This window comes from Camelus dromedarius, chromosome 11 (assembly GCF_036321535.1).
Source record: "Camelus dromedarius isolate mCamDro1 chromosome 11, mCamDro1.pat, whole genome shotgun sequence".
NCBI lineage: Eukaryota > Metazoa > Chordata > Mammalia > Artiodactyla > Camelidae > Camelus > Camelus dromedarius.
Window position 1 is genome coordinate 31,485,792 of NC_087446.1, and position 22,382 is coordinate 31,508,173.

Sequence of the window (22,382 nt, forward strand, 5' to 3'; positions counted from 1 at the left end):
TTTCCAACAAATAATATGTCACCTATTGGAAAGTCAATATAGAAGTAATGTATCTTTATTTTAACAACAGCCTAAATCAGAACATGTTTTTATATTTTGAATTAGTAAAAATTAAAAAAAAAAACCATTGAATCCATTGTGAGCTTACGTGGGTTTATTTTCCAAATGACTCACAAACACTGTCATTATGTTAGACATCTATGAAGACCTATTGCTCTAAATAAGATCAGTGATGTAGTTACCTCACATTTATCAACCACAGTAGTGTAAGGACATGGAAAAGGGTAACCAGGGCTAACTAAATAAGTATTCCACTGGGAAGTCTATGGCATGCTACACTGTCACCCACCCTTCCTTTTCCTGAACATTGGTGGCAACTGGTCACTTTCTCTGTTCCTGGCACATATTTACCCTTGACATTTATCCTAGTCCCCTCTCACTCCCTCCCCGTGAGAATTGTTCAGCACATGCAAGGCTAGAGGAAGATCTGTCAAGGTTTGTAGGAACTTAGAAACTCTTTTGCTTCCTGAACCCAGACTGTGGAAGCTGAATGGCAGCTCTGTGCTTGGTGTGCATGACACCACAGTTGGCACGCTGATATCAGCAGGGAAGGGACATCATGATCCCTGAGGCTGCATGCTGGAAGTGAGACAGCAGAGTGCCACAGACACAAAAGTGAACGGGAATTTAAACCATGAAATCTTTTTTCCACAAAGGAGACGCCTTAATCTGATACCCTGGGAAATGGATCTGTCCTGCATCAGGAAACAAAGAGTGTGCCAATCCAGATGCTTCAAGCTTCTGGCAGGTCGCCTTTTGGGTTCCACCCAGTTTTTCTTCAAACATCCCCAGTAGAAGCCTGTATGGCACTACTAAAATGAAGGAAGAAAAAGTAGAGAAACCCTCCATATAGTATCAGCCTCTTTTGTTTTTGTCCCCATCAGGGACAGGATGTACCTATGGGCCCATCACTCTTCCTCTGTCTGTGATTGCTTCTGAAGACACACTCCTAACAAGACGTAGTTAAAAAGCCAGTGAGGGACTAGGACCAAGCCCACTTCAATGTTTCCAGCTTGTTAGTGCTATTGGCAAGGAATTCATGACCTTATTTTTTAAATTAAGAAATTTGATTATGTTTAGTGATTACTACTATGCTCATTACAGAAAAATCTGTCACTGGAAATGTAGAAGACATTAAGAAACTGCAATTTGATCCACCTCAAAGACAACCAGGGATACCAGCTTGATATTTTTCCATCTAAACTTCTATATATATACACATGTAGAATATAATGTAAACAGCTTTGTTTCAACTTATAGTACCTTGTGAATATTTTTCCAAACCATAAAAAAAACCTCTACATCAGTGGTTCTCAAAATGTGGCCCCCACACCAACATCACCAGTATCAACCTGGGAACTTGTTAGAAATGCAAATTCTTGGACCCTACATCAGATTGACAGAATCAAAAACTCTAGAAGTGGGGCCCAGCAATCTGTGTTTCAACAAGCCTTCCAGGCAATTCTGATGCACAATAAAGTTTGAGAAACATTGGTACATATTTAAAAACCTGGTTAGAAGTCTATTGTGTGGATATGACAATTTATTTAGCCAGACTGCTATTGTTAGGCATCTGGGTTGTTTCCAACTTTTCAGTGTAACCAATTATAATGTACATTCTTGTAGCTAAAATATGGAAGTTTATAATAATACCTTGACATATTTCCAAATGTGAAAATCAAGGGTTAAAGGAAATGAATACTTTTAAAACCTATCTGAGCTTCTTAAATGAGTCATAGGCCCTTTCCTACCTAATCTTTGGAATCTTCACATTTCTCTGGTCTTGCCTCACTTCTCTAAGCCTGGAATCCCTCAAACTTTGCCTAAGGGTCCAGATTCTTGGCTTATGTTCTGCCATTTCTTATGCCTTAGCATAACAAAGACATCTTTTCAAAGTTCTGAACAGGTTAGAATCACCTATATGTTCTTTCTTTTCTAGAATACTTACAAAAAAACTCTCAATAATATAGTGTTAGTAAAATAGCATTCTATATTGTTATTTAAGCTAAGTGTTATTTAAGTTCTGAGATGAAAATTTCAACAGAATACTAGCACAGTGTGAACAGAGTAAGAAGTAAATATTAGATACATAATAGTCAAGGAATTCTCTCAGTATTGAACTCATAGCTTACATATTGCTTCATACCTAAAATTTTGTTGCCTGTGTTGAATCATAATAATTCAAAAAACTTAGTTATCATATTAAAAAAACTTTTTAGCTGCTAGCTTGAGGAGTATTTCAGGTCCAAGTTGATTACCCATCTCATGGGTTCCCCTGGCGCTTGTTCTTTCCATGACAGCATTTTTACACTAGTACATTGTTATTGCCTATTTACTTGTCTGTATCTCACATTAGACTCTGCTCAGTGGGCAAGGACCTTGTTTGTCTGGTTAACAGCTGTGTCCCGCAGCATGTCCCACAGTCTTTGGCATGTTGTAGCATTTCATAATTATGTTGAATGAATAAATGAATGAACTATTTCTCCAAATAGCATTTTCAAAAAGGAGAAGCCAAGTAGGGGATAGAGTTTAGAAAAGTAAAGAAATGCAAGATAGTCTTACCACAAGTTCTGAACTCTTATGAGAGTATGTGACACACATGCATTTATATACTTATGTAAAAATACGTAATTCACTTTAAATGGCTTTATGGATTCCTTCTCTCCAGTAGCACACAAGATCTTTCATGTTTTCCAGAAAAAATCAGACAGGCATGAGCAAGCAAGCACTCAAACACATACAGATACTTGATATTTCCCATGGTTTATGGTCTAGTTTTCTTATTTACTAAAAATAGAAGCTTCAGTATTCTAACTGTGATTGTCATTTAATGGTTTTTGAAATCCTAGACATGCTCATGTTCTCAAAAAAAGCAGCTTTTGGTTTCAATGATTTTCTCTGTTTTTCTATGTCATTTTTGCTTTTGTCTTTCTTACTTTCTTCTGCTTCCTTTGGGTTTAAATTTTTTTTCTTTTATTAGCTTCTTAAAATAAAACTGTACATCACTGATTTGAAATCTTTTTTTTTCCTCCTAAGTACTTCTTTAGTTGTGGCTCATAAATTTTGATATGTTTTCATTTTTAGTTGAGCTCAAATGCTTTCTGATTTTCCTTTTGACTTCTTCTTGACCCATGGGTTATTCAAAAATATGTTACTTAATTTCCAATTATTTAGGGATTTCCCAGATACATTCCTGTTATTGATTTCAAAGTAATTCTTTTGTGGTGAGAAAATATAATTTGTGTGATTTGAATCTTTTTCACTTATTGGTACTTGTTTTATAGCCTATCTTGATAAATGTTCCTGTGCTCTTGAAAAGACTGTGTATGCTACTGTTGTTGGTGAACTGTTATATAAATGTTAATCAGATCAAGCTGGTTGACAATGTTACTCAAATCTTCTATATCCTTACTGATTTTCTCTACTTGTTCTGTCAATTTCAAAGAGAAAGTTGTTAAAATCTCCAGCTATAATTATCCATTTATCTATTTCTTCTTGCAGTTTTTGCTTCATGGATTTTGAAGCCTTATTATTAAGTGCATAAACATTTAGGGTTGTTATATCCTTGCAATGAATTGCTTCCTTAATCAGTATGAAATGTCCTTCTTTATTTCTGGTAATTTTCTTTGATCTGAAATCTTTGGTAATAATATAGCCACTATCAAAAGCTTTTGATTAGTGTAGGCATGGTATATCTTTTTCTATTCTTCTCCTTTTAACTTATTTATGTCTTAATATTTAAAGTGGATTTCTTGTAAGCAGCATAGTTGTGTCTTTAAAAAATTTTTATTCAATCTGATAATCTCTGCCTTTAATTGGAGTATTTAGATCTTTTAAATTTAAGGTGATTATTGATATGGTTCTGTTTATTCTACAATCTTGATTTTTAAAAAAAAATCTATCCCTCTTCTTTTTCTATCTTCTGTTGGATTGAGTATTTTAGGGTCCTTTTTATTTCCATTTTTGTTTATTAGTTATAACTCTTAAAAATGGTGATTGCTTTAGGGTTTATAGTATACATCTTTTTTATTGAAGTATAGTTGATTTAGAATATTGTGTTAATTTCAGGTATACCTGAAAGTGATTCAATCTAGTTACATATATATATATATTTTTTCCCACTTCTTTTCATTATAGTTTATTACAAGAATTGAATATAGTTCCCTGTGCTATACAGTAGGTCCTTGTTGTTTATCTATTTTATATATAGTACTGTTTATCTGTTAATCACAAACTCTTAATTTATCCCTCCCCTTGCTTTCCTTTTTGGTAACTATAAGTTTGTTTTCTATGTCTGTGAGTCTCTTTCTGTTTTGTAAATAAATTCATTTATATCATTTTTTTATGTTCCACATGTAAGTGATATCATATGATATTTGTCTTTGTCTGAATGACTCCACTTAGTATGCTAATCTCTAGGTCCATCCACGTTACTACAAATGGAATTATTTCATCCTTTTTATGGCTAAGTAATATTCCACTGTATATATACATACATATCACATCTTCTTTATCCATTCATCTGAAGATGGACACTTAGGTTGTTTCCATGTCTTGCTATTGTAAATAGTGCTGCTAGGAATGTTAGGGTGCATGTATCTTTTCAAATTAGCATTTTTGTTTTTTCCAGATATATGCCCAGGAGTGGGATTACTGGATCATAAGGAAACTCTATTTTTAGTCTTTTAAGGAATCTCCATACTGTTCTCCTTAGTGGCTGCACCACTATACATTCCCACCAACAGTGTAGGAGGGTTCCCTTTTCTCCACACCCTCTCCAGCATTTATTATTTGTAGACTTTTTGTTGATGGCCATTCTGACCAGTGTGAGATGATATCTTATTATAGTGTTGTTTTGCATTTCTTTAATAATTAGCAATGTTGAGCATCTTTTCATGTCCTCTTGGCCATCTGTATGTCCTTTTTGGAGAAATGTCTGTTTTGGTCTTCTGCCCATTGTTAGATTGAGTTGTCTGATTTTTTTTTGATATTGAGCTATATGAGCTGTTTGTGTATTTTAGAAATTAAGCCCTTGTAGGTTACATGGTTTGCAAATATTTTCTCCCAGTCTTTAGACTGTCTTTTCATTTTATTTATGGTTGTCTTTGCTGTACAAAAGCTTATAAGTTTGATTAGGTCCCATCTCTCTATTTTTGCTTTTGCCTTAAGAGACTGACCTAAGAAAACATTGCTACAATTCTGTCTCAGAATGTTTTCTCTATGTTCTCTTCTAGGAGTTTTATGGTGTCATGTCTTATATTTAAGTCTTTAAGCCATTTTGAGTTTATTTTTGTGTATGGTGTGAGGGAGTGTTTTAACTTCATTGATTTGCATATGGCTGTCCAGTTTTCCCAACATAATTTGCCAAAGTGATTGTCTTTTCTCTGCTATATTGTCTTACTTTCTTTGTTGAAGATTAATTGACCATAGGTGTGTGGGTTTATTTCTGGGCTCTCTATTCTGTTGCATTGATCTCTATGTCTGTTTTTGTGCCAATACCATGCTGTTTTGATTACTGTAACTTTGTAGTATTGTATGAATTCTGGAAGGGTTATGCCTCCAGCTTTGTTTTTTTCCCTCAGGGTTGCTTTGGCAATTCTGGGTCTTTTGTGGTTCCATATAAATTTTAGGTTTATTCTAGTTCTGTGAAAAATGTCATGGGTAATTTGATAGTGACTGCATTAAATATGTAGACTGCTTTGGGTAGTATGGCCACTTTAACTATATTAATTTTTCCAATCCAAGAGCATGGGTTAGCTTTCCATTTCCTTGAATCATCTTTGACTTAACACAGTCTATATTTAAGTAATATTTACCACTTCACATATAGTATAAGAAACTTACAACAGTATAATCCCATTTACTACCTTCAACCTTGTGCTACTGTTGTCATATATTTGACTTCTATGTGTATGATAAATTCCACAATACATTGTTAATATTTTTGCTCTCAAAAGTCAATTATCTTTTAAAGATATTTTAAAGATAAGAAAAAATATTTTAAAGGTAGCCACCTATTTTCCCTTTTTGATGATTTTCATTATTTTTTGTAGATCCAGATATCCATCTGGTTTCATTTTTCTTCTACCTGAAGGACTTCTTTTAACATTTGCCATAATGCAGGTCTGCCAGTAAAAAACTTTTTTTTTTTTTTTTGCTTTTCTATGCCTGAAAAAGTCTTTATTTCTTCTTCATTTTTGAAAGGTATTTTTGCTGGGTATAGAATTGTAGGTTGACTTTTTTTTTTTTTTCCTGTCAGTGCTTTCAGGATTCTGCCCCACTGTCTTTTGTCTTACACTGTTGCTGTCAAAAAGCTGCCAGTCTTGTATTTGTTCTTCTGTACATAATGCTTTACTAGTTTTTTCTTCTGGCTGCTTTTAAAGTTTTCTCTTTAGTATTCATTGTTAAACTATTTGATTATGGTATGTCTTGGGGTAGTTTTCTTCTTTTTTCTTATGTTTAAGTTTTGTTGTGCTTCTTGGATCTGTGGATTTATAGCAATCGAATTTAGAAAAATTTCAGCCATTTGTTAATTTTTTTTCTGTTCCCCTCCTCTCTCTTCTCTCCTTTGTAGACTCCAATTGCATATATATTAGATTGTTTGGAGTTGTTCCACAGCTCACTGATGTATTTATTTAAGTTGCTGATTTATTTATTTATTTTTCTGCGTTTTTTTCTCCTGTGTCTCATATTGGGTTGTTTCTATTGCTATATATTGAACTTCACAAATCTTCTCTTCTGTAGTATCTAACCTACTAATTACATTCAATGTATTTTTCACCTGAGACATTGTGTTTTTCAACAGTGGAAGTTCAATTTGGATATTTGCTATATTTTCCATGCTCTGCTTAATGTGGTCAGTCTTTACATTCTTAAACTTAAGGAACATAGTTATGTTAACTGTTTAATGTCCATTACTACTAATTCTATCATTTATTTGTGTCATTTCTAGATCTGTTTCTATTGATTTATTTTTCTACTCATTATGAGTTGTATTTTTCTGGGGGTTTTTTTGTTGGTTTTTTTTTTGTTGTTGTTTTTTTGTTTTTTTGCATGGCTTCATTGGCTGCAGGACATTTTAAATTTTGCCTTGTTGAGTGGTAGATATTTTTATATTCTTGAGCTTTTTTCTGGGATGCAGTTAAGGTACTTGGAAATAGCTGAATCCTTTTGAAGCTTGCTTTTAAGTTTTGTTAGCTGGGACCAATTACATCCTTTAGTATGAAGGGCTGGTATAGGACTAGTTCTGCCATTTTACTGAGGCAGTACCCTTCTAATTACTCTACTGATGCATTACAAAGTTGAATTACAAGGTTTTCAACTCTAGCTGACTCGTCCTGGTCCTACATGACCTCTGAGGATTTGCTCCCTCTGTTCTTTAGGATGGTTTTTCTCTGGCTTCAGGTAGTTTTCTTACACACATGTGTTGATAAGTACTCTGCTGAAGACTGGAGGGGGATCATCTGTCAGTCTTTGGAAGTCTCTCCCCCAGTGCAATTCTCTCTTCTCTGGTACTCAGTCCTGCAAATTCTAGCCACCTTGGCCTTCTCTGACTCTTAGCGCCTAAATTCAGGAAATCCATTAGGCTCCTCCTAGATTCCTCCTCCCTGTACCCCAGTCTGGGAACTAGGCAATAAGCTGGGGCAGTCACAAAGCTCACCTCATTTGTTTCTGCTCTCTTTAGGATCACTGTCCTCTGCTGCCTGATGTCCTGTACCTGAAAACTTCATGTATTTTGTCTATTTTTTTTTTTTTTTTAGTTGTTTCAGGCAGCAGGTTTAGTCTGGTTTTTGTTATTGCATTTTGGCTGAGAGCTGAAGTCTGAAAAAACCAAGACAGCTTAATTGTATGAAATACAGTTTATAGAACTATAACTGGACTAAGCCCTTATTGTTTACTTTACTTTATTCTTTACTTTGGGTTTTTTTTGGGGGGGTAATTAGGTTTGTTTGTTTATTTATTTATTTATTTTAAAGGGAGTTACTGGGGATTGAACCCAGGACCTCCTGCATGCTAAGCGCACACTCTACCACTGAGCTATACCCTCTCAGCCCTTCTTTTTGCATAAAAATATTATAGAAATGACATACTGGAAGTTTCGTAATAAATCTAGAAGTATGAAAGTTTCATAATAAATCTAGAAGTATGGTTACATTTATTAGATAAGAAGGCTTAAAAAACAAATGAGTTTTCTTGCTGGGCATGTCAAACTAAAAAATGTGAAAAATAATTTAAAACAAACATCTAAACTTCATAAGGTTAGTCAATAATTCTATTTTAGTATTTTGCATATTTTAACAGGCAGATAAATCCTCACTATAACTTTCTTTATAATTTTTGATACTTATTATAATCTTCTAATTTATACTTTTATGTTTATGCTATGCTTCAATGTGTCTTTGTATTCCATCTGATACTGTGTCTGATAGATTCTCAACAATACATATTGAGAGAGTCAATATAGAATCATGTTAAGACATTTATTTTAATTTTCTGACATAAGAATAATAATATAAATATAATAAAATATTATTTATATACTGTAAATTTTTTTCATAAGAGAATATACTAAGCACATAGTACTTCACAAGAAACTTTATCATAAAAAATGTCTTAGTTGTTTGCTAATTCTTTACCACTTTAAAGGTTTTACTTAAAAATTTTACTTTATAGGAAAAATGGATTTACTATTAATCCATATTAAAATACTTTTTGAGTGCCAAATTTGAATAATGTATTTTCAGTAATAAATTTACACCAACTGCAAGAATGAGAAAAACACATTTAGGGAGGAATCTCTGCTACTTTTTGGTCAATACAGCCTCATAAAAAGATAAATCACCTCCATAGCAAAAACTAACTCTATATTAGAAAAATAATCACACTTCTTCCCTACTCTACTTAAGCCTGGTTAGAATAACATCTGTATTGAGAAATATTTCCAGTTACATTTTATAAAGTCATCATTTGTTTTATGGGGTGTTTACAAGTTGTTTACAAATAGCATCTGGTTAGTTCCATTGAGTCTTGTTACTATACATTGACAGCTGTTCTGTTTATTGTTAGATTGATGACACACCTAAGACCTAAACATAGAAATTGATATATTTGTCTCCATTTCTATTGTTTATCAAGCTATCTTAAAACTCCAAACTCTCATACTTTTTAAAGTCCTAATATTTAGTGGGATTCACACACTCTGATTTTGTATTGTCACCTCACTAACAAGAAAGACTATATGTCAATTGACTTCTGAAACTAGTTGCTGGCACTGTTTAAGTTGAAGTTTTAGGAATTTGAGAAGAAAAGCTCAAAGAACATAAGACTCTTCAAGTACATATACCTCAATATGGTCTTGAAACCAGCTTTCTGCTTTCCTGAGTAGGTAACCTTTGAGAAAGCATGTGAAGTGTCAGGCTTTTAGAGGGTTGCAGCAAGTGGGAGTTCTGGTTTCATGGAGAGAGGAGGCTGGACAAGGAGAAGATAGCATAATTAACAGGTGGGCGTCTGTGGTGGAGCAGCTGGTTGGTTTAATTTTAGAACATTTGTCCTTGTCTGTGCCACTTTAAGTGGAGCACCTACTTGTCTGAGAGAAGTGTGTCTGTCTTTGGGCAGCGCCAAAATCCTTCTGCTTACACTCTGGAGCATTAAGTACCCTGTTTCATCAGATAGCCCACTTTTTAAAGTGGGAGAGTCTTATCTACGCAACTAGTCCTTCTAAGATAGGACAATATAACCTAATAAAGCTCTCCATGGAGCAAGCTGAGGAATGCAGTGCACTCAAGTGACTTACTTGTACTATAATAACCTCGATTTGTAAGTACACAAAAGCCTCTTTGCATGTTTCAAGGGTATATTTACAGTTTTAAAATGATGAAAAGGCAGCTTTTTAAATATCTCCGGGGGAAGAGAAATGACAGAACTGCAAGAAGGAACAAGAAACAAGACAGAAGACCAAAATAAAGATTGGGGCTATAAATATATTTTTTAAAATTATCCAGTATATTTGGAATCCTAGCTTTTCCTTTGCCCTCACTACTTGGAGTCATAGGATTTAAGTGTCAGAGAGTCTTTAGCAATCTATGATCTAGTCCAACTAGAGGAAACTGAGGCACAGAGTGCTTAAAGTGATTTGCCAAAGGTCAATCAATAGGTTTGTGACAGAACTATGACTAGAACCCAGTTTCCTGACCTCCAATCTAATGACTTTTTTCATTATATTCCACTTTAAACTTGTTTTCCAGCTAGTCATTTCTGAATTAAAGTTAAATTTTAAATGGATGATTAAAGAAAATATTATATATGATTTATCTCACCTCCACTTATCATCCTAATAATGGATGGCAGTAACTGTACCACCTTTATTTTATTAATGGATGTGACTAACTGTCCCCCTCATAAAAGTTATGATACCTACTCCTGTTTGGCTTACAGGGATGTGGTGAAGATTTTTAAAAAGACATCAGATGTAGAAACACCTGAAAAATCACTGCTTTTTGTAAATAAACTTGATTGGTGAATAGCCTTTTATTGGGGACTTGCCTTTTTTGTTGGCATATCGACCTTCTTTGGGACTGAGCCCTATTAGTAAATGCAGCCCAGTGGCTAGGATTCATTGACGGATCCCTCAGATGCTGATTGTATGTCAATCTGTGTAACTTCCCAGTATTTCACCTGTTTCTTGTCACCATATTTGGCTCATAGTTTGGAATACCCTCTGCTTCATCTTGGATCATTAATACTTTCTGTTTGCTTGTCTAGACTGGAAATTGCAGGTATGATCTCTATGCTTTCACTGCCCATCCCTCCCAACTCTTGCTCCCTCTCTTTGTACTCAACTTTATATACTCCAGTTATACTGAACTCCTTTCTGTTCCTAGAAAGCTCCATGGTGTCTCTCCCTTCCCCTTCCCGACTTTTGCCCATACAATTCCCCTGCCTGGAATACTTTTCACACCTCTTTGCCACTGTCACCCACTGCTTGACCCCCTTAGTTGGCCAACTGATACCTATCTTTTAGGTGTCATCTTAGATGTCACTATTTGGTAAGCTTTCTTCATCATTCCTCTCCACTGCAAGCCAAATGAGATGTTCTTCCAATGTGTTACTTCAAGTACCTGTTATTTCTTCCAGAATTAAAACTTAACCATGTCTATTTGAATTGATATATTTGTCTCTAGACTGTGAGCCCCATGACTGCAGAGTGCCTTGTTGGCTTGCCCACCATATAGCCAATGCTTGGCATGTATAAGAGTTAACCATATTTGTTGAAGGATCATACTCATGCTTAATAATGATTTACATGTCGCAAACTGCTTTTATCTTTATTTATCTAATTTCATACTTACAGTAAACCTGTGGTATGGTATTATTCATTCCCATTTTTCAGATACAGAAACCCTGAGAAGATGTTAATTAACTTGTCCAAACTCATCTAGCTAGTAAGCGGCAGAGCTAGTGCTGAACCCAGGTTGTTGGAGTTCAAGTTCAGCATTATTACCATCATATCATAGCTAACTTTGTTTGGTTATAGAATAGTTGATGGTCTTAAGCAGGTGATCAGGAGAGAGAAATTATTGGCACTTCTCTTCAGGAGAATAAATTTGGCAAAGAGAAGAGCCTGGACCATGGTGGAGGCAGTGTGGGCAGGGTGGGACAGAACAGCCATATGTGAGAGGCCAAGAAATGAATAGCAGAACAAAAACTAAGAACTAAAGGCTAAGCTTTAGGGGCCACTCATAATTAGAGGTCAGAAGGAAGGAGATGAGCCAGAAATAATACCAAAAAAGGACCAGTGACCAATATAGGAAAAATAGGGAAAATTCATCTTCCTAGAAGCCAAAGGAAGTGAGAATGCAAAGAAAGAAAATGTGATTAATAATGGCAAATTCAATTCAGGAGGCAAGAAAGAATTTGAGAAAAAAATGAGGGGTTTGGCTGGCTCACAGAAGACTTTTGGGGGCCCAGATGGAATAGGGGACAGTTTGTAAAGGTTTCAAGAAAATAACGAACAAAGAAATGGAAGCAAGAAAGAAATTATTGAAGAATTTTGGCAGTTTGTTTATTCATTCATCAGTTGATAGACATTTGGGTTGTTTACAGATTTTGGCTATTATGAATAAAAGTGCTACAGACATTCACACAGAAGTCATTGTGAGAACCTAAGTTATTTTTCATGGGCACTTAGGAGAGGAGTTGTTAGGTAGTATGGTAAGAGCATGTTTAACGTTACTAGGAACTGCTAGACTGTTTCCTAAGGTGATTGTACCATTTTGCATTTCCACTAGCAATGTATGATGAAAGTTTTAGTTGCTACACATTATCATCAGCACTTGGTATTGTCAGTCTTCTTAACGTTACCTTGATAGTGAATGTGAACATCTCTCCCTGTGGTTTTAATGCACATTTCCCTGTTGACTAATGGTGTTGAGCATCTTTTCATATGTTTGACATACGTCTTCTTTGGTGAAGTATCTGTTCAAATCTTTTGCCCATTTTTTATTCTTGTTTTTCTTCTTGTTGAATTATAAGAGTTCTTTACAAATTTTGATATATAAATATATATTCAGATATATGATTGGCAAATATTTTCTTCCAGCTTACAGTTTGTCTTTTCATTTTCTTAATAGTATCTTAAAGATAAAAGTTTTTAATTTTTATAAAATTCAGTTATCAATATTTTCTTTTTGTGATTTGTGCTTTTTGTGTCCCATCTAAGAAATTTTTGCCTAACTCAAGGCCATAAATATTTTCTCCTATGTTTTCTTATAGAAGTTTTATCATTTTAGCTCTTACATTTAGGTATACAGTTCACTTCAAATTAACTTTTCTATATGGTGTGAAGTAAGTGTTGAGAACTAAGTTAAGTGTTCTTTTTTCTTTCTTTCTTTTTTTTTTTTTTTTTTTTGCATATGGATGTCCAATTATTCCAGCCCTGTTTGTTGAAAAGGCTACTTTTTCTTCATTGAATCACCTTGACAGCTTTGTTTGGTATAGTTTTCTTCATGTTTCTTTTGCCTGAAGTTTATTGATCTTACTAGATCTGTGGATTTATAGTTTCCATCAAGTTTAGAAAAATTTTGCCTGTTATTCCTTACAAAAATTATTCTGGTCCTCTGCTTCTTCTTTTACCCCACCTACATGAATGTTAGATCACTCAATATTGTTCCACAGTTCACAAATGCTCTTTTAAACTTTTTTTTGGTGGGGGGAGGTAATTAGGTTCACTAATGCTCTTTTCATTCAATTTTCTTTTCTCTATGTGCTTTACTAATTTATAGTTTCCACTGCTTATGCTGTCAGGTTCACCAGTCTTTTCTTCCACACTATCTAAACTGCTGTTAATCCCTTGCAGTATATTTTCATTTCAGAAATTGCATTTTTCATCTTTAGAAGTTCAATTTGGATTTTTAAATATCTTTTATTTCTATCTTAAACATGTTTGTGTTTTCTTGAACATATGGGATATATTTATAGTATCTATTTTAATGCCTTTGTCTGCTCATTCTACCAGCTGTGTCATTTCTGGGTGTTTCTATTAATTGATTTTTCTTCTGGTCAGGAGTCATAGTCTCATGGTTGTTAATTCTGATCGAACATTGGACATTCTGAATTTTATGTTGTTGGTTGCTGGATGTTGATGCATTTTTCTAAGAAGAGTTAAGTTTTTTTCTGATATGCAGTTAATTTACTTGGGATCAGTTTAATCTTTTTGAGGGTCGTTTCAATTTTTTGTTAGGGTGAATCCCGTCTAGTCTTCACTCTAGGGCTAATTTAAACCCACTAGTAAGGCTATCTGAGAACCCTTATAAGGACTCTTCCCAGTGCCTATGAATTATGAGGTCTTTCCACTTTGGGTGGTAGGAACATGAACTATTCTCAGCCTTGTGGGAATACTAGGAATTGTTCAGCTAGTTACTATATTCTGGTGCTTCCTTCCCCATTCTTGGAGAGTTTTAGTTCACATGTAAGCAGCTTAGTATTCAGCCAAAGATTTGAGGAGACTTTTCAACAGACCTGTAGACTTTTCTCTCTTTATGCAGCTTCCTCTTCTCCAGTATTCTGCCCCACAAATTCTAGCTGCCTTGGCCTCCTTGAGCATTGATCTGTCTCCACAAGTTAAGTGAGACCATTGTACTTTGGATTCCTCTCCCTTTGCCATGCCTTAGAAATGCCCCATCAGTAAGCTGGGCAGTCACAGGGCTTGTCATGTTTGTTCCCCTTCTCTCAGAGATCAGTCATGTGCTGCCTGTTGGCCAGTGTCAGAAATAATTATCACTTTTTTTTTCTGGTGTACTATCTTTATTTTTTATTTTTTAACGTGGGAAGGTAATTCCTATAGCAGTTAATCCTTCACAAGGAGAAGCAGAAATCCTATTTCAAATTGCTGACTTTTAAGATGTGCAACTTCTGGAGTGTCAGAAATGAGACAAAAAGAAAAACCTATCTGATTTTAAGAAGATCAGTTTGAATTTGTAAATGTAATTATTCTTTCTTTCTTATCCCTTTCCTCCCCATCTCCCTTTCCTCCCTAAAGGGTAGTGGATTCTACTTGAGATTTTCTCCTCGAGCAAATGAATGTTGCAAATGACATGCTTTCTTTAATTTGCCGTATTTGGAGGCATCCTCAGTTATTTAAGTAGCAGAGACTATGGTGTTGCAGGTATCTTTTTTTTTTTTTTTTTCAGAGTAGATGAAATTACAGCAGCTCTGGGTAGCTATTTCACTTACTGAATTAAAAGTTCCTAGGGTTTCGCTTTGGCCCTGCTATTATTCAACATGATCAGAATAAAGCTGTTTATACTCTTCTATGCCTCATTCACTTACTTGTAATATCGAGGTACTTTAATGCAGTAAAATTATGCACCTGGTAAAAGTGAATTTTCCTGCAGCACAGCAATAGAGATATTCCTTTAAATGAAGTACACTAAAAGAATCATTCTTGGATCTCCAATTTACTTACAAAACCTAGCCATATTAAAAAAAGATAAACCATGAAAAATCAGTTATTAACATCCAGAAGAATTCCCTAAATCTACCTAACTACATCTACATTTCTATAGTTCTTGTCTCTCATCCCTCTCTTTAAGAATAAGATGACTCTTAAACACTAACAAGACCAAATGCCAGTAAAATTATCCATTGTGGCTAAATTTTCACGTTATTTTTTTCATGTTAAAGGCTTTAAAATTTTATTCCCCCCTGTTTATCCTCTCAATTAATCTTCCCTATAAAATGCATATATGCATATAAGTTAAAAATAGACATGTTCTCTAACTGGGTAACATAAGAAACTACATTTGGCCATTAGCCTGACTTTAAAACTAGCTTTCTTGTTGAACATTTTTGTGCCTGTTGGGGGATTTCCATAACGCAAACCTACACTAGAACGTGCTTTCACCATTTCATTCAAGAGACTTAATCAGGAGCAACCAAAATGTCCTGGTTAAGGTTTAAAAAGTATATCAGACTTTAAACAATGTTACCCTAGTGGAGAGATCCTAGCTACCAAACAAATAGACTTCAAAGGGACCTCCTGACTTTCCCTAAACCACAGACAAATATTTGCTATTACTGTTGTAATGGGTTGCATAGGGCTACTTTGTCCTTCACTTGTAGGAGACCTTGAAGATAGGTGTTAATTGCCATGAAAAGTTTTCTCAGTAGAGATAACTCTCATATACCTTTTCCCATTAAGTTCTAGTCTAACATATAAGGGTTAGTTGCAAGAGATGAATTAAGGAAGACAACTGAACGCTGAATTAGAAGGAAAGATTTGCAGAAATAAAAGCCAGTAAACTAACTTAAAGGATAAAAAGTAGATAATATTTTCTCTACTTTGACCTACATGTAGTGAAGTACAACCAGTTCAGCTGAAAGACTGGTATCCCTAATTTATATGATTCTTAGAGATAGAAAACAATCAATACTGTAAAATTAGTCTATGTTTCCTTCTTGCTTCAGAGTAGAGATTTACAGTGAAGAGCTGGAAGTACAGAATCTTTCAGGGTGTTTAAGCCATTGGGCTTATAGAGCATGAAAGCCCATAATAGAAATTCTGACCTCCAAAGAGAAACAAATTAAACCTCATTTAGTTTCTAAAAATGTTTCTTTCTCATACTTTAGATAAGAAAAAGACATTTCCAACCTGGATAGATTGCAAGCTTGGCTAAAATAAATCCTAATTGTGTCTCTTATCGGTAGTGTCATTTTTGTTTCTGAGTGATGACAAAGCCATGATTAAATAAGATAAAATCCCAAGTCTATGTGACATTAAGCTTTTTAATAAAAGAAGCATTTATTTATTAATTCAACCTTTTTTTTTTTATTGAGGAGAATCTTTGTATCAAGCACTATGCTAGGCACTCTGGATACAAAACTGAATAAGAAAATCAATTATGCATTGGATTTCAGTTGTTCCTTAATTCTTGAAAATTGACTGAGTGCTGTCAAAAGCAGTGTTAGAAAACAGCTGAAAACATTTTTTAAAGCAGAAGAGAACATAAGGCCATTTAACCCAAATTTCTCAATGCAGGAAGTTCCTCTAGAACAGCTGATACCGATCCATTCTCAGTTAGATCCCACACCCTTGTCAGGCAGCATGTTTCATTTTTTGATGGTTCAAATTATCAAAAAGTTTTTCTGTGTTAAGCTAGGATCTGTCCTCTGTAACTTCCAATACTGATCTTGGAGCTATACAAAATAAGTCTACTTTATCTTCAATAAAGAAGTCCTTCAAATATTTAAGGGTAGCCATCAACTTCCATTCTCCAGGTAAAATATATACAGTGTCTCATATCACATAGTTTCTAGACCATTTACCACTTTGGCTAGGTAGCAGATGACTTCTGTTTTATTTTTGTGTATGTGTGTGCAAGCCACTGATGACACTATTTTCCAGACACTTCCCCCTCTAAGATGTCAAATAAATTCCAGCCTCTGCTGCTGAACATTGCTTTTCCAATTCTTTTTCAATCCAAATGCATTTCAAAGGTTTTTCTGTAGCCTAAGGAATATCCACATTTTAAAAGAATGATACTATTTCAGTACAGTTATTTGGGAAGAAATGGAGTTGATGAGTGGAGACAGTGTATGATAAGAAAAGAAATGAGTTCACTATGAGAATATTATTTATGTAGCCTCCTGAGCATTCATCTACAATCACGGCAGAACAATCAAGTTTCAATATTATTATTTTGGGAGGTGGGGAAGGGGAGGAAAGAGTCACTTCTATATCTGAATAGAATGTAGTGATATTATCTGCATATTTCCATAGCACCTGTCATTTCTCATTTCATGAGAAAATAATATTTCTGGTTATACACCAACTAAACTGACAGGCAAACTGGCAGGTAAGGCTGTGGTAAGAGCCTCAGGGGAAGGCTGCAGCCGCCTAAATATTCAGTAGCTACATGTGAACAGAATCAGTTCCTCCTAACTCCATGAGCAGTTGAAGTGATGGAGGTGACTGGTTGGACACTGACTGGGAGGTTAAAATGGCCTGTGAGGATGAAAGTAACTGCTAGACCATCCAGAAGGAGCTAAATCCTTTCTTAAGTGGACTTTTAAAAAAGGAGAACTAAAAAGGAGCAGAAATAATACATCACCGAAGTCCTGGCCCATCGATTTTCATGTGTGCCTGGTGCATGTTTTATAAAGTTATTGGAAAACAGGTGCTTTCTACCTGTTCTGGATACCGTATTTCAAATTGGTAATCTTTTCAACATGTTATAACTTCCTAACTTGAACAGGACTTCAAGAGAGACTTTTTCAAGCATATTATTTTATAAGACCATTAATTTTAACAACAAACCTACCTTACAAAATCATGAAGAATATCTATTTTTAACAAAGCAATAAAGGCAAGTTTAAATAGGGAATCCAGACGAGAGACAGGAACTAAACTTTGCTCGCTTGCTCTGAGTTCACTACAGAGCAACCTCTTACTAAAATCACTTGGAAATTCCTCCTTGAGTCTGAAATATCAACAAGGTGTAGGTGGATACATTTTTTTCAGTTTTTGATAAGAAATTTTACTTTAAGCTCATACTTGTGTCTTACCATAACTTTGCCATCTAAAAATATCTTTAAAAATCTAGTTCCTTATCTTCTACTTGACATTCATGATACAGTTTTAAAAAGATGTAGTCACAATAGGTATGCAGAACTAAATGTGGAATGAAGAGACATGAATTGTTCTTTGTCTATCCTAATTTGTTTATTTTTCTCTAAGTCTAACTCCTTCTAGTCTATTTTTGCCTGTTTGTGAAGGTGACTGGGCTACTGCTTTAATAAAAATATATATAATTCTTTATATTCACTTTTCTGCTATTAAATGGCCAAGACTGATGTTCTCTAGATAAATATCTATCCAAAAGCACTAAGCAAAAATGTAGACCCCCAATGCTCTTCAAAAACATTGACAGTTAACCAATGTTTGTATGGGATGTCCCTAACTTACAAGTGGTTCGTGTTCTTAAAATTATCTGTGAGTCAGTTGCCTGGGCTTTAGAATGCATTTTATGTCTATTTTTGTTTACTACTGTATCCCCAGAGCCTGGAATAGTGCTAGACACATAGTGGGCATCCAGATATTTGAATGACTGATGAACGGGCCCAAAAGTTCCCTTCACTAATAATGTAATTGAATTATATTATTATTAATAATGAGCATTGATACAGTACTTAGTTAGCCATTTATACAACACATTTATATATGTCTTATTTTACTTTTTCTCATATTGATTCAATTTACAAATGGAGAATCTAAGACCTCTAAATTAAAGAGAGCCTTTTAAGCTACTTGAGAGGTTCAGGTGTGAGTGAGGGAGCTTGAATTAAAGTGGTGACAGTGGAGGCAAGAACCAACTTAGACACAGAGCCACCAGAACGTGGTGATGGACCTGATGTGAGACTCCAACTCCTACACTTATGCACTGCATCTAGTAATATAAGCTATAGATAAAATATCATCTATTAATACAAAATAGAGACTCAGAGAGTAGGGACTCATTTCTTTTTCTTCTGTTACCTCTTTCTTTGGCAGTTATGTGACTTCCTTATATTTAGAGGTTAAAAAGAAGGACCACTCACCTTGTGAGAAGTGAGATCTCCCCAAAAAGATTGTACCAAAGTTGAGGGCTCCTGCCTAGCTGGCAGGAAGAGTGACATGACTAAGCAGTATCCGACCTGAGACCTCTGCTATTGGAGTAGTTTGGATGTAAAGAATTTTCTTAAGTCATTATGCACTCTACAGCATAATCCATGTATTCAGAGGTAGATGAGACATTAAAGAGTTCTGAGACAAACCTCCAAATCTGTACATAAATCCTCTCAGTAACATCTCTTAAAGGGGATCATTCAGCCTTTGCTGAAACATTGCATGGGATGAGAAACTCAAGGGAGTGCAGTTTGTCTTTTGGATACATCCAGTTTTTAAGAAAATCTTTCTTTGGTCAAACTCTTGCCTTCTGAAAGCATCAGAGTCCATTTAATCCCTCTTCAAACATCTGAAGAATGCTAGCAATTCCTGAACATCCATAAATCCTCTCTCATAGGTGAAATATCCCAAGTAAATTGTTCATTATATAATGAGGTTTCTAATTGATCTCACTAGTTCTGCTCAGCTTTCTCTAAATAGGAATATCTTGACCTGAACATAATATTCTAGCTATGCTTTGACTAGAGAACACAATAGAGGGGCTATTCTCTTTTGTTTGGGGGCATTCTTCTTCTATTAATGCAGCCTAAGATTGCATTAGCTTTTTTGGCAATCATGATGTACTGTTGACTCACGTTGAGATTACAGTCAACTGAAACCCTCAGGTCCTTTTCACATGAATGGCTGATAAATTACACCTCTTTAATAGTAGTACAGCTGATTTTTGAAAAGAGGAATTTATCACTATTAAGTTTAATCTCATATAAGTTTTGCTTAAGAATCTTTCACATTGCTCCCTGAGTTGTCTTTCTTAAACAGTTCTGAATATGTTATCCCTACCCAGAACTATTGATTGATCTCTGCTACCCACAGCATCAATTCCAAAATACTTTGCACACTGGGCCCTTTATAATCCAACCTGAACCTCCAGAGTTAGCCTCATCTTCCCCACCGCTCTCTCTTCCCCACCCCACACCACTCCATACTCTCCAACCATGCTGAGGGTTGACTGTCTCCATATATGTGCAGTTCTCCATGGAATTCCCTCCTCCACCTTTCAATTACTACTTATACTTTGAAAGAGAGCAATTTAAAAGTCCCAATCAGATTGTGAACTCCCTGAAGGCAGGCATATACTACAATGAAGTTCAGGTAATAGGAAGGAGACATAGTTTACAAGTTTTACATTTTTAAGTTGTTTTTGTTTGTTCTGTCAAAGGAAAGAATATTTAAACCTCTTTCTTCGAACTTAGTTTCTCCTCCCAACTCTAGAAATGCAGGTGAGTAGGATTTGGCTTACTTGAAAGAGCAGTTCTTAGGGAGAGGGAGTAAGAAGCTTGGCAGTTTATCTGTGTGAAACAAACATCTGCACAAGTTTGTGCAGAGGCAGTGTCACAAGGTGATTGTTTTCCAGAATCACAAAACAACCACTCTTGCTCCTGACACAGCATTGTAAGAAGCCCAGCTGGAAGCATTGCAGGAGCAGAAGCCTCAGGCCCTCCGTCAGGTCTTTTCCAATGATAATGATGAAAAACTAAACAAAATCCACCAAGATACCTTTACATGCACCTTCCACTGTTTTCCAAGAGGTGTTGATATATTGAACCTTTCCATCTACACTGGAATCTTTTGTGCCAGGCCTTAGCAGACTTAGAGCCTGTGGTTTTAGTTTGCAAAGGGATGCAAGATATAACATTGTTCTTGTTGAGAAATTGTACTATCAACTATCTGCCTTAGGATCTGTCATCCTAAATGGCTAACTTAACATTTAGCAATGTCAAACAGACTGTTTAGTGTGTCTGCACACCAAGTACTTTGCATAAAAATGCTTCAAACAACAAAGAGCAATAAATAGTTATTATTGATAATATTAACAACACTAATGCCTCAGAGTTCATTATTTGATAAATAGCTATTTAATATGTTAGGAAATATGTTATATGCTGGGTAGTGTTTCTTCAAGTGTGGTCATGGACCATCTTAACGAGCTTGTGAGACAATGTGATAAATGCCATGATAGAGGTGAACACAAGCTAAGAGTACACAATGTGTGATGCACATACATAGTGCACCTAACCCAGAATTTTAGGAAGAGGTGAAGTTTAAGAAGAGTCCTTAAGGATGAGTAGATATTATCTACCCTTTCATCCATCCAACCAAAAAATATTTGAGTGACAACTTAGCTAAGGGGATAGGAGGTAGGACTCAGGGAAGGGAGCAGAAGAGAGGAGTGTCTCAGGAGAAGGAAGCTTGTGTGCAAAGGTCAGAGGATGAGAAAGAGCCTGGCACCTTGAGGTAATACACGTAGTTCAGTAGGTATGGCTGGAGGCTGGGGTGTAAGAGGCAGTCATGAGAGTTGGGGAAGCAGGCAATCAGAAAGGGCCTAGCCTGTCACATGAAAGAATGTGGACTATGTTATGAGGAAACTGGAGAGTCACTGAAGGGTTTTAAGCAGAGAAGTGACATTTTGAATTTTATAAAGATCTGTCAGAGTATGGTATAGAGAATAGATTGGGGAGCAAGCAAAACAGACTAGAGAGAATCTTAAGGAGAATATTGCAATAATGCATAGAAATGAAAAATAATGGTGTTTTGCACCACTATTTGTAGCCATAGGGATGGAGAAGAGCATATGTACTCAAGAGAGACTCCAGTATCAGAATGGGACAAGCCGTGGTGAATGACTGAGGCTGGCTGAAGGAGAGAAAGGAATTGAGAATGAATCTCAGTTTTTGCCTTGACGGGCCTTTCTGGATTAGGCAGGGATGCCATTCATTCAGGTTTTTATTTTCTCAGTGAGGTAAGAGGCAAGCTCTTTGGCTGAGAGCAAGCAAGGGGTGAGTGGAGGGGTTTTAGGGAGAGGAGAAGACACTTTTGAAACAGTCACTACAGGAATGAAAGAGAGTTGAGGAAAAAAGAATTTTTCCAGGGGTGTTTGAGGGCGAACTTCAGGGTGGAAAACATAAATTTGTAGAGGCATCTCTCAGCACAATTGTGTTATTATTTTTCCCATGAGACTTCAACTGTTTAGCTGAAGGAGCAAGAAGGCAAACAGAAGGACTAGAATCGGGATGTGATGGAAAGACAAGGGGGCAATGGAGTTGAGAGAACTGAGAGAAGAGTCCAGAGAGAAAATCCTGGGAGCAGGCGAAGTATTATGTCC

At 35.5% G+C, this 22,382-nt stretch overlaps 2 protein-coding genes across 4 annotated transcripts in view; one reads left to right on the forward strand and one right to left on the reverse strand.

The window, feature by feature from the left end:
- The window catches only part of SNRPF (small nuclear ribonucleoprotein polypeptide F), a 222,400-nt gene that overhangs the window by 133,952 nt on the left and 66,066 nt on the right, over nt 1-22,382 (forward strand). The window lies entirely within an intron of this gene.
- The window catches only part of NTN4 (netrin 4), a 104,229-nt gene that overhangs the window by 69,276 nt on the left and 12,571 nt on the right, over nt 1-22,382 (reverse strand). The gene's annotated exons all lie outside the window — the stretch shown is intronic.